The 15,200-nt window shown below is 46.6% G+C and overlaps 1 long non-coding RNA gene across 1 annotated transcript in view; it reads right to left on the reverse strand.

The window, feature by feature from the left end:
- Positions 1–4,120: 4,120 nt before the first annotated feature.
- LOC138370398 (uncharacterized) overlaps positions 4,121–15,200 on the reverse strand; it is a 45,376-nt gene continuing 34,296 nt past the window's right edge. The window contains exons 2-3 of the long non-coding RNA XR_011230125.1: positions 13,407–13,513; positions 4,121–4,382 (exon numbers count right to left, since the gene is read on the reverse strand). This is a non-coding gene — a long non-coding RNA (uncharacterized lncRNA). The remainder of the gene's footprint in view (positions 4,383–13,406; positions 13,514–15,200) is intronic.

The following is a 15,200-nucleotide window of genomic DNA, read 5'->3' on the forward strand; positions in this document are numbered from 1 at the left end:
TAGACACTTATCAATACTGTGCATCCTCCTGGATGCTTTCCCCATATCTTGTATAGGTTGTAGTTGCCGTGTTGAAGCCGTCTGCCAATTCTTTGTGATGCTGCATGCAGTTGCAACCCAGACGAAGTAAAAATCCAGAGTCAACAGCATTTGACACTCGCTAAATACCCGCTTTAAGTCCACAGAGGTTCACCATGTGGGTGTTTACTAACACGGATGCCTATTGCTGAAGAGAAAGGATGGGATAGTCAATGGACGGGATAGTCAATGGACGGGATAGTCAATGGATGGGATAGTCAATGGATGGGATAGTCAATGGATGGGATAGTCAATGGATGGGGTGGTTAAAGGATATGATGATGAATGAAAGGGATTTTGAATAGATGGGATGGTGAATAACTAGTGCAGTTATGGTAATGAGATAGTGCATGGATTGGAATGTGAATGGGGGGATGGAGAATGGACAGAATTGTTAATGCATGGAATGGAAAATGGATGGGATGGTGAATGGAAAGAATTGTTAATGCATGGAATAGAGAATCGATAGAATGGTGAATAGACAGGATTTTAAATGGATGGGATGGTGAATGGTGGGGATTGTGAATGGACGAGATGGTGGATATATGGGGTGATGGATTGATGGAATGGTGAATGGATGGAATGCTGAATTTATGGGATAGTGAATGCATAGAATTGTAAATGAATCGGATGGTGAATGGAGGAGATGATGAATGGATGGGGTAGTGAACGGACGGCATGGTGGAGGGATGACATGATTAATGGATGGGATTGTGAATGGGTGGGATGGTGAATGGATTGCATGGTAAATGGATTGCATGGTGACTGGATGAGATTGTTAATGGATGGGAGGGTTAATGAATGTACTTTAAATTTTTTTAATTTTTTTAAATTTTGCCCCGAGGGGCGAGTTTATTGGGCAGCGCCACTCATCCTGTGAGTGGACACACCGCCATAGCAGCATGTACAACACTCCCCAATATGAAGAAAACCCGCTGGGTTGTTCATCCTGTCACTTGTACCCAGACACAGCTGGGACTTGCTTAACTGTCTCAAGTAAACAGCTCCTCAAACAAGAAGATTAACATCTATCAACCCTTAAAAGCTTACGTTATCTTGCGGGTGCAAAATGGGGAAATCTTTTAAGAACAGTATCAATATTTGACAAATAGAGTTTTCCTAACTCAAACAATGTGGGGTTTATTATTCTAAACATATTTCTGATATCTCTCAGGTGTTCACATTCACGTAGATAGTGGCCAAGGCGGTGTCCGTCACTCTCACCACAGATTCTGCAACTTCGCTGATCAACTGTTGTTTCCATACCATATCTCCATGGATATTTGTATCCAAGACGGATTCTTGCTATTACTGATTCCCTCCCTCGTCCTCCTTCTCTTCGGCCATAACGATTGGGAGGACGAGGGAGGGAATCAGTAATAGGAAGAATCCGTCTTGGATACAAATATCCTTGGAGATATGGAATGGAAACAACAGTTGATCAGCGAAGTTGCAGAATCTGTGGTGAGAGTGACGGACACCGCCTTGACCACTATCTACGTGAATGTGAACACCTGAGAGATATCAGAAATATGTGTAGAATAATAAACCCCACATTGTTTGAGTTAGGAAAACACTATTTGTCAAATATTGATACTGTTCTTAAAAGATTTCCCCATTTTGCACCCGCAAGATAACGTACTTGTGAATGGCATGACCAATGGCATAATGTTAATGAAGGTATTGGTGAGTGGCATGACTATTCTCGACGGGAGGAGGAGGAGGAGGACGCCGTGGTCGTGCGTCAGACTCACCTGAACCATAGCACATGATGCCCGGAGCGTGCAGATGCACTAGTCCATCTAAGCATAGACGCCATATTTGTGCTGCAAACAACTCCCAATTGCACCAAACATCATCAGAGCGATAAAATAAGAGGTCTTCAGATCAAGGAACAGCGATGGAAGGAAATCATTGAACATCTGGAAGGTGGGAAATACCTTTCGAGAAAATAAAGTTCCTCTTTAAATGAATTTACACTCAAAGAAGTGGTCTTTTTTTGTTGGGACGCGAGTCTTATTTTCCTTGGCGTCACCCCTTTCATATAGGATCCATCGTGTTGTACCATGCAAATGCTCAGAAAGACAGGGCGTTTTTTCAGCTAGTTATCCCCAACGCATTAAAGCCTTCAGTATTAAAACTTGCGCATGCGTCAAAGATTGCAGGTCACCCGGGAGTATACAAAACATACACAAAGGCTAGGCCATTATTATATTTCCCAGGGTAATTATCACATATAATTAGGTATGTGAGGTCATGCGGGAACTGTCAAGGACGCAAAGGTACTCCTAAAGTACAAGCCCCACTCCAGGAGTTCTCAGAGACAGCCGAACCCTTGGATTGGGTGGGGGCTGCTTTAATTGATTTACACAGCAACAACTCAGGCAACAGATATGAGCTAGTTTTAGTGGGCTACCAGAGTGGTCCAGGTATACCACTCTGGTAGCCCCTCTTAGGAAAGACCCCCAAACAGTGGCAGATGATTTTCTAGATAGGTTTGATACGGTGTTCGGACCACCTAAAGTTCTAGTATCTGTCAGGGGACAGGATTTTATTGGTACTTTATTTCAGGAGGTATGTAAACTCTTAGAAACAACAACAGCGCTAACAACAGCATACCATCCCCAAACGAACGGCATGGTGGAACGAACCAATAGAATGGTGAAGGATATGCTTGCCATTTTAGCAGAGAATGATCCGGCCACTAGGGATGAACAGATGAACAGTTGCCTTTTGTTCAATTTGCAACAAACACTGCAGTGCACCAGTCAATAAATACTCAACCACTCTTGCTGTTCACTGGACATTCGTGTAATTTTGCGTCTGGTCTGCTTAACAGATATACTATTATTTATGGAGAGGATTACCTTTCAGAATTCCTCACCAAGATGAAGAATGCATGGAGGATAGCAGCTGAAGCATCAAAGAAAGCAAGGACGCGGTATGCCCAATATTGTGGTAGGCAGGTATAACCATTAACAGTGAAGGAGGGGAGCCTCATGATGCAATTGAATGAGCCAGCGCCCGCCAATGAGAGTAGGAAGTTATCAGTTAGAAGGCGAGGCTCTTATAGAGTGATTAAGAAACTAGGGCTGTAACGTACGTTTATGTTACGTTGATGGGTAGATTAGATACACATTGTTTAGTGAGTTTTCATATTTATTTAGTAGTCTTGATTACAGTAGTCGGTTGGTGGCATTGTCGTAAATGTTCAGACGGAGCTTGGAGCAGAGCAGAGAGCTGAGTGAGGCCGGAGTCGCGGAGCTTTATGTGGGAGAGCGTGGCTGCTCGATTGGGAATTGCGAGTGTCTGAACTTAGGGAGCTAGAGCATGGAGGCTCGATTGGGAATTGTGAGTGTCTGAACTCGGGGAGCGAGAGCATTGTAGCTCGATGCGGTCGTAGTCTGCTCTCTGCTCTGTGTCGAAGCTGTAGCGTCCTGGGTCGATTAGAACTGTACACGTCGAGTGCTATATTGTTGAATGTGGAAATTATACTCTCCGCTTTTCCTCATATCGCTTGCTGATATGGTGACTACACCTCAGCTCCCTCCAACAAGATGAGAAGAGATAATAACAATAACTGCACTAAACTGTCATCTGAGTTAATAGGTAGAGGCAAAGAATTATAATGTATGTGCTTGGTCAAGAGTGACGTATTTTTACCTACCCTGGAGGAGTTATCCTTCTTAAAACCTCCAGGGCAAATCCAGGTCTCCACCAGACATGAGTTATGAATGATTCTTTTCCCAGGTCTGCTCACATTACCACACTGTCTGCCATATTCCCTCCGACTGAGGCCAGAGTAGCAGGTCACTGTTATTGTCTGGCGGGAACCAGGTTTAGTTCCCGAGGGACAGGGGGGGGGGTAACATTTCACCCCCCCCCCCAGTCCTCCCCCCAAATCCCATCACACTCCCCCCCTCCTCCATCCCTCTCCCCCCCCCCCCCCCCCCATCCCTCTCCCCACCATGGTGGGAAGCGAAAAGCAACGTTATTTTTAAGAGGACGGGTTGAGAACCTGTTTACTGGCTCGTAATGCTGCTGTCACCAGCAAGGGACACTAGGCATCATGTCTTAACATGGACTCACCATCTCTTCCTCTTCCCTCTTTTCTCTTCTTTCTTCTTTCTTCTGTCGACAAGTGACCTAGGGTCCACTAGTGTCCGTCCGTCCTGGGGTCCATCCTGGGCTACCCAATGTTGGTGGGACAGACTGGAGTCGTTGTTCCATCTTTACTGGGTCGTCTGGGGTCATCTGCATAACGACCTGGGGTCCAGTGGGGTCCGTCCGTTCTGGGGTACATCCTGGGTAGACCAATGAATATGATTGGGTTTGATATGATTGGATAATATGATTGGACCATCGATTGGATGATGAATGAATAGGTTGGTGAATGGATAGTTTCATGAATACATGGGTTAGTGGATAGATGGATTGGTAGATAGGGCGGTTGGTGAATAGTTGGGTTTGGTAATTGACGGATTTGTGGATGGATGAATAAATTGGTATATGTAAGAGATGGAATATGTATGGGGCTGGTACATGGATGGGATGATGAATGGATGAGTTGGTGAATGGATGAGGTGTTGAATAGAAGGGGTGATGGATGAGGTGTTGAATGGAAGAGGTGTTGAATGGAAGGGGTGATGGATGAGGTGTTGAATGGAAGGGGTGATGGATGAGGTGTTGAATGAAAGGGTGATGGATGAGGTGTTGAATGTAAGGGGTGATGGATGAGGTGTTGAATGTAAGGGGTGATGGATGAGGTGTTGAATGTAAGGGGTGATGGATGAGGTGTTGAATGTAAGGGGTGATGGATGAGGTGTTGAATGGAAGGGGTGATGGATGAGGTGTTGAATGGAAGGGATGATGGATGGATAAGTTTGTTGATAAATGGGTTGATGAATGAATGGGTCGGAAAATGGATGAGGTGGTGAGTAGTTGAATGGGTTGCTGACTGAATAGAATGTTGAATGGATAAATTGGTGAATAAATCTAGTTGTGAATGGGGGGTTGATGGATGGATTGGTTGATAAGTGGGTGGATTGATGAATTTATTGGTTGATAAATGGATGGGGTTGATGAATGGATGGGTTTTTGGATGAATAGGTTGTTGTGAAAGGATATGAATGATCTGGTGGATGAATGCGTTGGTGAGTGGTTGGAGTGTTGACTTGATGGGTCTGCAAATTGACGGATGTCATTATAGCTGGTGATCCAATAAGGACATTGGTTGCCACCAGTGTTCTTGGTGTGCCACCAGCTCTAGTGGACTGTCACCAGTGTTCTTGGTGTGCCACCAGCTCTAGTGGACTGTCACCAGTGTTCTTGGTGTGTCACCAGCTCTAGTGGACTGTCACCAGTGTTCTTGGTGTGCCACCAGCTCTAGTGGACTGTCACCAGTGTTCTTGGTGTGTCACCAGCTCTAGTGAACTGTCACCAGTGTTCTTGGTGTGCCACCAGCTCTAGTGGACTGTCACCAGTGTTCTTGGTGTGCCACCAGCTCTAGTGGACTGTCACCAGTGTTCTTGGTGTGTCACCAGCTCTAGTGGACTGTCACCAGTGTTCTTGGTGTGTCACCAGCTCTAGTGGACTGTCACCAGTGTTCTTGGTGTGTCACCAGCTCTAGTGAACTGTCACCAGTGTTCTTGGTGTGCCACCAGCTCTAGTGGACTGTCACCAGTGTTCTTGGTGTGTCACCAGCTCTAGTGGACTGTCACCAGTGTTCTTGGTGTGTCACCAGCTCTAGTGGACTGTCACCAGTGTTCTTGGTGTGTCACCAGCTCTAGTGGACTGTCACCAGTGTTCTTGGTGTGTCACCAGCTCTAGTGGGCTGTCACCAGTGTTCTTGGTGTGTCACCAGCTCTAGTGGACTGTCACCAGTGTTCTTGGTGTGTCACCAGCTCTAGTGGGCTGTCACCAATGTTCTTGGTGTGTCACCAGCTCTAGTGGGCTGTCACCAGTGTTCTTGGTGTGTCACCAGCTCTAGTGGACTGTCACCAGTGTTCATGGAGTGTCACCAGCTCTAGTGGACTGTCACCAGTGTTCTTGGTGTGTCACCAGCTCTAGTGGACTGTCACCAGCTCTAGTGGACTGTCACCAGTGTTCTTGGTGTGTCACCAGCTCTAGTGGGCTGTCACCAGTGTTCTTGGTGTGTCACCAGCTCTAGTGGGCTGTCACCAGTGTTCTTGGTGTGTCACCAGCTCTAGTGGGCTGTCACCAGTGTTCTTGGTGTGTCACCAGCTCTAGTGGGCTGTCACCAGTGTTCTTGGTGTGTCACCAGCTCTAGTGGACTGTCACCAGTGTTCAAGGTATGTCACCAGCTCTAGTGGACTGTCACCAGTTTATTACATGTACCAACTTGGCTTCTTTCTGACATCCAAACTATAACATCTCGTTACTGTTCTGCAACATCCAGCTGGCCATTGTCAGCAAGGAGGAGGCAACACCCAGCTGGCCATTGTCAGCAAGGAGGAGGCAACATCCAGCTGGCCATTGTCAGCAAGGAGGAGGCAACATCCAGCTGGCCATTGTCAGCAACGAGGAGGCAACACCCAGCTGGCCATTGTCAGCAACGAGGAGGCAACACCCAGCTGGCCATTGTCAGCAAGGAGGAGGCAACATCCAGCTGGCCATTGTCAGCAACGAGGAGGCAACACCCAGCTGGCCATTGTCAGCAAGGAGGAGGCAACATCCAGCTGGCCATTGTCAGCAACGAGGAGGCAACATCCAGCTGGCCATTGTCAGCAAGGAGGAGGCAACACCCAGCTGGCCATTGTCAGCAAGGAGGAGGCAACATTCAGCTGGCCATTGTCAGCAACGAGGAGGCAACATCCAGCTGGCCATTGTCAGCAAGGAGGAGGCAACATCCAGCTGGCCATTGTCAGCAAGGAGGAGGCAACATCCAGCTGGCCATTGTCAGCAAGGAGGAGGCAACACCCAGCTGGCCATTGTCAGCAACGAGGAGGCAACATCCAGCTGGCCATTGTCAGCAAGGAGGAGGCAACATCCAGCTGGCCATTGTCAGCAAGGAGGAGGCAACACCCAGCTGGCCATTGTCAGCAAGGAGGAGGCAACATCCAGCTGGCCATTGTCAGCAAGGAGGAGGCAACATCCAGCTGGCCATTGTCAGCAAGGAGGAGGCAACATCCAGCTGGCCATTGTCAGCAAGGAGGAGGCAACATCCAGCTGGCCATTGTCAGCAAGGAGGAGGCAACATCCAGCTGGCCATTGTCAGCAAGGAGGAGGCAGCATCCAGCTGGCCATTGTCAGCAAGGAGGAGGCAACATCCAGCTGGCCATTGTCAGCAAATAGGAGGCAACATCCAGCTGGCCATTGTCAGCAACGAGGAGGCAACATCCAGCTGGCCATTGTCAGCAAGGAGGAGGCAACATCCAGCTGGCCATTGTCAGCAAGGAGGAGGCAACATCCAGCTGGCCATTGTCAGCAACGAGGAGGCAACATCCAGCCGGCCATTGTCAGCAACGAGGAGGCAACATCCAGCTGGCCATTGTCAGCAAGGAGGAGGCAACATCCAGCTGGCCATTGTCAGCAAGGAGGAGGCAGCATCCAGCTGGCCATTGTCAGCAAGGAGGAGGCAACATCCAGCTGGCCATTGTCAGCAAATAGGAGGCAACATCCAGCTGGCCATTGTCAGCAACGAGGAGGCAACATCCAGCTGGCCATTGTCAGCAAGGAGGAGGCAACATCCAGCTGGCCATTGTCAGCAAGGAGGAGGCAACATCCAGCTGGCCATTGTCAGCAACGAGGAGGCAACATCCAGCCGGCCATTGTCAGCAACGAGGAGGCAACATCCAGCTGGCCATTGTCAGCAACGAGGAGGCAACATCCAGCTGGCCATTGTCAGCAAGGAGGAGCCAGGTTCCTGGGAACTCATTACAGTAAAACATAGAAACATACAAATAAATGAATCTGCAGTAGGTCTGTTGGTCTGAGAGGCCGCTCTTATTCAACCCGTCCTCTTAAAAATAACGTCACTTTTCGCTCGTATGCGCACTATGGCCAAATTTGGACGTAATTTGAAATGAAATCGACTCACAAAAGTGACGTACTGTTCCGTTTTCTGTTTGAGTAGTCCGGCCAACTCGGTAAGGTCAGAATAGGAGACTTTCAATTAACGTTTTTCATAACGTTTTGAAACTTTATGAGAATTTCCTGCCCACCTAACCTATCAGAGGACCCTTAACTTACTGTTGTTGAAAAAAAATCCCAAATTTATTTTCATTTTTTTTCATTTTCAAATTACGTCCACTTTCGGCCATACGGGCAAACGGCCGAAAGCGACGTTATTTTTAAGAGGACAGGTTGAAGATTTATACCTAACTAAAGTCATTTATATATACAAGTCTATTCTTCATTTGAAACATTTTGTGTCAGAAATCAATAATCAAGTTCACACACCAGTTGTTAACCAAGTCTATGGTGAATTTAGGGTTATCCAATTAATATCATGGTGTTTGTTAATGAGGACAGTTGAATGGGTGGAAAAGTTCCCAGACTACTGAGGGTGCACGGATATGCAGAAGTGGTTGGCGGCGCATTATGCCCAATATCAGGGAAGGGGTCCAGTGTGTCCGTCTGTAGTTAGACATCTGGAGGAGACTATGGCTTCTTATTTATACAGTTACACATGAAGGCTCAAACGGAGTCGTATATTGTCTACATAAGTGACCAGAGACATGGCTCATCTTAACAGTGACCAGAGACATGGCTCATCTTAACAGTGACCAGAGACATGGCTCACCTTAACAGTGACCAGAGACATGGCTCACCTTAACAGTGACCAGAGACATGGCTCACCTTAACAGTGACCAGAGACATGTCTCACCTTAACAGTGACCAGAGACATGGTTTACCTTAACAGTGACCAGAGACATGGCTCATCTTAACAGTGACCAGAGACATGGCTCACCTTAACAGTGACCAGAGACATGGCTCACCTTAACAGTGACCAGAGACATGGCTCATCTTAACAGTGACCAGAGACATGGCTCATCTTAACAGTGACCAGAGACATGGCTCACCTTAACAGTGACCAGAGACATGGCTCACCTTAACAGTGACCAGAGACATGGCTCACCTTAACAGTGACCAGAGACATGGTTTACCTTAACAGTGACCAGAGACATGGCTCATCTTAACAGTGACCAGAGACATGGCTCACCTTAACAGTGACCAGAGACATGGCTCACCTTAACAGTGACCAGAGACATGGCTCATCTTAACAGTGACCAGAGACATGGCTCATCTTAACAGTGACCAGAGACATGGCTCACCTTAACAGTGACCAGAGACATGGCTCACCTTAACAGTGACCAGAGACATGGCTCACCTTAACAGTGACCAGAGACATGGTTTACCTTAACAGTGACCAGAGACATGGCTCATCTTAACAGTGACCAGAGACATGGCTCACCTTAACAGTGACCAGAGACATGGCTCACCTTAACAGTGACCAGAGACATGGCTCATCTTAACAGTGACCAGAGACATGGCTCATCTTAACAGTGACCAGAGACATGGCTCACCTTAACAGTGACCAGAGACATGGCTCACCTTAACAGTGACCAGAGACATGGCTCACCTTAACAGTGACCAGAGACATGTCTCACCTTAACAGTGACCAGAGACATGGTTTACCTTAACAGTGACCAGAGACATGGCTCATCTTAACAGTGACCAGAGACATGGCTCTTCTTAACAGTGACCAGAGACATGACTCACCTTAACAGTGACCAGAGACATGACTCACCTTAACAGTGACCAGAGACATGGCTCATCTTAACAGTGACCAGAGACATGGCTCATCTTAACAGTGACCAGAGACATGGCTCACCTTAACAGTGACCAGAGACATGGCTCACCTTAACAGTGACCAGAGACATGGCTCACCTTAACAGTGACCAGAGGCATGGTTTACCTTAACAGTGACCAGAGACATGGCTCATCTTAACAGTGACCAGAGACATGGCTCACCTTAACAGTGACCAGAGACATGGCTCACCTTAACAGTGACCAGAGACATGGCTCATCTTAACAGTGACCAGAGACATGGCTCATCTTAACAGTGACCAGAGACATGACTCACCTTAACAGTGACCAGAGACATGGCTCACCTTAACAGTGACCAGAGACATGGCTCACCTTAACAGTGACCAGAGACATGTCTCACCTTAACAGTGACCAGAGACATGGTTTACCTTAACAGTGACCAGAGACATGGCTCATCTTAACAGTGACCAGAGACATGGCTCTTCTTAACAGTGACCAGAGACATGACTCACCTTAACAGTGACCAGAGACATGACTCACCTTAACAGTGACCAGAGACATGTCTCATCTTAACAGTGACCAGAGACATGGCTCATCTTAACAGTGACCAGAGACATGGCTCATCTTAACAGTGACCAGAGACATGACTCATCTTAACAGTGACCAGAGACATGACTCACTTTAACAGTGACCAGAGACATGGTTCATCTTAACAGTGGCCAGAGACATGGCTCATCTTAACAATGACCAGAGACATGGCTCTTCTTAACAGTGACCAGAGACATGGTTCATCTTAACAGTGACCAGAGACATGACTCACCTTAACAGTGACCAGAGACATGGCTCATCTTAACAGTGACCAGAGACATGGCTCTTCTTAACAGTGACCAGAGACATGGCTCATCTTAACTTTGACCAGAGTCATGGCTCATCTTAACAGTGACCAGAGACATGGCTCATCTTAACAGTGACCAGATACATGGCTCTTCTTAACAGTGACCAGAGACATGGCTCTTCTTAACAGTGACCAGAGACATGGTTCATCTTAACAGTGACCAGAGACATGGCTCATCTTAACAGTGACCAGAGACATGGTTCATCTTAACAGTGACCAGAGACATGACTCACCTTAACAGTGACCAGAGACATGGTTCATCTTAACAGTGACCAGAGACATGGCTCTTCTTAACAGTGACCAGAGACATGGCTCATCTTAACAGTGACCAGAGACATGGCTCTTCTTAACAGTGACCAAAGACATGGCTCATCTTAACAGTGACCAGAGACATGACTTACCTTAACAGTGACCAGAGACATGGCTCACCTTAACAGTGACCAGAGACATGGTTTACCTTAACAGTGACCAGAGACATAGCTCACCTTAACAGTGACCAGAGACATGGCTCTCCTTAACAGTGACCAGAGACATGGCTCACCTTAACAGTGACCAGAGACATGGCTCATCTTAACAGTGACCAGAGACATGGCTCATCTTAACAGTGACCAGAGACATGACTCACCTTAACAGTGACCAGAGACATGGCTCACCTTAACAGTGACCAGAGACATGGCTCACCTTAACAGTGACCAGAGACATGTCTCACCTTAACAGTGACCAGAGACATGGTTTACCTTAACAGTGACCAGAGACATGGCTCATCTTAACAGTGACCAGAGGCATGGCTCTTCTTAACAGTGACCAGAGACATGACTCACCTTAACAGTGACCAGAGACATGACTCACCTTAACAGTGACCAGAGACATGTCTCATCTTAACAGTGACCAGAGACATGGCTCATCTTAACAGTGACCAGAGACATGGCTCATCTTAACAGTGACCAGAGACATGACTCATCTTAACAGTGACCAGAGACATGACTCACTTTAACAGTGACCAGAGACATGGTTCATCTTAACAGTGGCCAGAGACATGGCTCATCTTAACAATGACCAGAGACATGGCTCTTCTTAACAGTGACCAGAGACATGGTTCATCTTAACAGTGACCAGAGACATGACTCACCTTAACAGTGACCAGAGACATGGCTCATCTTAACAGTGACCAGAGACATGGCTCTTCTTATCAGTGACCAGAGACATGGCTCATCTTAACTTTGACCAGAGTCATGGCTCATCTTAACAGTGACCAGAGACATGGCTCATCTTAACAGTGACCAGAGACATGGCTCTTCTTAACAGTGACCAGAGACATGGCTCTTCTTAACAGTGACCAGAGACATGGTTCATCTTAACAGTGACCAGAGACATGGCTCATCTTAACAGTGACCAGAGACATGGTTCATCTTAACAGTGACCAGAGACATGACTCACCTTAACAGTGACCAGAGACATGGTTCATCTTAACAGTGGCCAGAGACATGGCTCTTCTTAACAGTGACCAGAGACATGGCTCATCTTAACAGTGACCAGAGACATGGCTCTTCTTAACAGTGACCAAAGACATGGCTCATCTTAACAGTGACCAGAGACATGACTTACCTTAACAGTGACCAGAGACATGGCTCACCTTAACAGTGACCAGAGACATGGTTTACCTTAACAGTGACCAGAGACATAGCTCACCTTAACAGTGACCAGAGACATGGCTCACCTTAACAGTGACCAGAGACATGGCTCACCTTAACAGTGACCAGAGACATGGCTCATCTTAACAGTGACCAGAGACATGGCTCACCTTAACAGTGACCAGAGACATGGCTCACCTTAACAGTGACCAGAGACATGGCTCATCTTAACAGTGACCAGAGACATGGTTTTCCTTAACAGTGACCAGAGACATGGCTCACCTTAACAGTGACCAGAGACATGGCTCACCTTAACAGTGACCAGAGACATGGCTCACCTTAACAGTGACCAGAGACATGGTTTACCTTAACAGTGACCAGAGACATGGCTCACCTTAACAGTGACCAGAGACATGGCTTACCTTATCAGTAACCAGAGTCTTGGCTTACCTTAACAGTGACCAGAGACATGGTTTACCTTAACAGTGACCAGAGACATAGCTCACCTTAACAGTGACCAGAGACATGGCTCACCTTAACAGTGACCAGAGACATGGCTCACCTTAACAGTGACCAGAGACATGGTTCATCTTAACAGTGACCAGAGACATGGCTCACCTTAACAGTGACCAGAGACATGGCTCACCTTAACAGTGACCAGAGACATGGCTCATCTTAACAGTGACCAGAGACATGGTTTACCTTAACAGTGACCAGAGACATGGCTCACCTTAACAGTGACCAGAGACATGGCTCACATTAACAGTGACCAGAGACATGGCTCACCTTAACAGTGACCAGAGACATGGTTTACCTTAACAGTGACCAGAGACATGGCTCACCTTAACAGTGACCAGAGACATGGCTTACCTTATCAGTAACCAGAGTCTTGGCTTACCTTAACAGTGACCAGAGACATGGTTTACCTTAACAGTGACCAGAGACATGGCTTACCTTAACAGTAACCAGAGTCATGGCTCACCTTATCAGTAACCAGAGTCTTGGCTTACCTTAACAGTGAGGAAATTTGGTGTGGGCGTAAGTGTGATATTCGGGTCGTTGGTGTGCTTGTAGAAGACATAGTAGAGGAAGGCAATCATGGAAGCTCTTCAGTTCTCTGTAGGTAATGAACCAAGTAATGGGTCTCTAAGGAACTTGTTTCAGTTAGGTGGGCCAAGGAAGTCACTATAGTTTGCCATACTAGTGATTTCATCTCTTTATAGTTAAATGAGGAGAAATCAAAGTTTCTTAATTTGTTATAAGTTGTGAGATCACAGTGTAGGTGACCCGTTATGTAGATGTGTTCACCTAGTTGTACTCACCTAGTTGTGTTTGCATGGGTTGAGCTTTGGCTATTTGGTCCCGCCTCTCAACTCTCAATCAACTGATGTACAGGTTCCTGAGCCTACAGGGGTCTATCATATCTACACTTGAAACTTTGTATGGAGTCAGCCACAACCACATCACTTCCAAATGTATTCCATTTGTTAACAACTCTGACACTGAAAAAGTTCTTTCTAATATCTCTGTGGCTCATTTGGGCACTCAATTTCTAATTGTGTCCCCCTGTATTAAATAGCCTGTCTTTATCTACCCTATCAATTCCTTTGAGACTCTTGTATGTGGTGATCATGTTCCCTCAACTCTTCTGTCTTCCAGCGACGTGAGGTTTAATTCCCGTAGTCTCTCCTCGTAGCTCATACCTCACAGTTCGGGTACTAGTCTAGTGGCAAACCGTTGAACCTTTTCTTTTTTAGTCTCATGCTTGACTAGATATAGACTCCATGCTGGAGCTGCATTTTTTGTTTAGATATATATAAAAGATGTTACATTCTTGTACAGCCACAAGTACGCGTAGCGTTTCGGGCAAGTCCCTGGAATACGACCCCTACAAAGAATCGTTTTTACAACCAAGTACCTATTTTACTGTTGAGTTAAACAGAGGCTACAGTTAAGGATTTGTGCCCAGTAAATCCTCCCCGGCCAGGATACGAACCCATGACGAAGCAGGATTGGTCTGACATATATGGTATACAAAGTTCTGAATGATTCCTTACACAAGTTTCTAAAGGCCGTTCTCATGTTTGCCAACCTGGCATATACTGCTGATGTTATCCTCATGATATGGGCTTCAGGGGACAGGTCTGGCGTGATATCAACCCCCAAGTCTTTCTCTCTCTCTCTGACTCTTGAAGTATTTCATCTCCCAAATGATACCTTGTATCTGGCCTCCTGCTCCCAACACCTATCTTCATTAAATTACATTTCCTTGGGTTAAACTCTAACAACCATTTGTTAGACCATTCCTTCAGTTTGTCCAGGATTTCTTGAAGCCTCAAGCAGTACTCCTCTGTCTTAATACTTCTCATAATTTTGGCATCGTCAGCAAACATTGATGTATCTGTGTCCTTGTCCTCGTGTTCTCGGCCTTTATGCTGAGTGTCAGAGTAATGAGGAGAGCGGGTGGCAGCCGAGTGTACATCATCCCTCACAGTATGGTGAGTAACAGAGGTGTGAGTACCCCGGGTGGTCGGGTTGGATGCCTGGGAAGGAGTGGTGTGAGTACTGTCAGGTCCCCAGACCTCATGGCAATTGTCGGCCTTGGTTGATCACCCAGAGATTATGACAAGATGGATGTAAAGCCGTTTTCATGAGCGAGTGGACTTAATGTCTTGGATCTGGAGTGGTGGGAGTCAAGATGCTGGATGAGTTCTTCGAGGATAATAAGGGAAGATGGAAGCCCAAGATGCTTAGGTTTCAGTTCAATCTTGTTTAATATTTACTAACCTTAAGATTTAAAAAAA

The sequence above is a fragment of the Procambarus clarkii genome, chromosome 32 (genome assembly GCF_040958095.1).
Source record: "Procambarus clarkii isolate CNS0578487 chromosome 32, FALCON_Pclarkii_2.0, whole genome shotgun sequence".
NCBI classification, from domain to species: domain Eukaryota; kingdom Metazoa; phylum Arthropoda; class Malacostraca; order Decapoda; family Cambaridae; genus Procambarus; species Procambarus clarkii.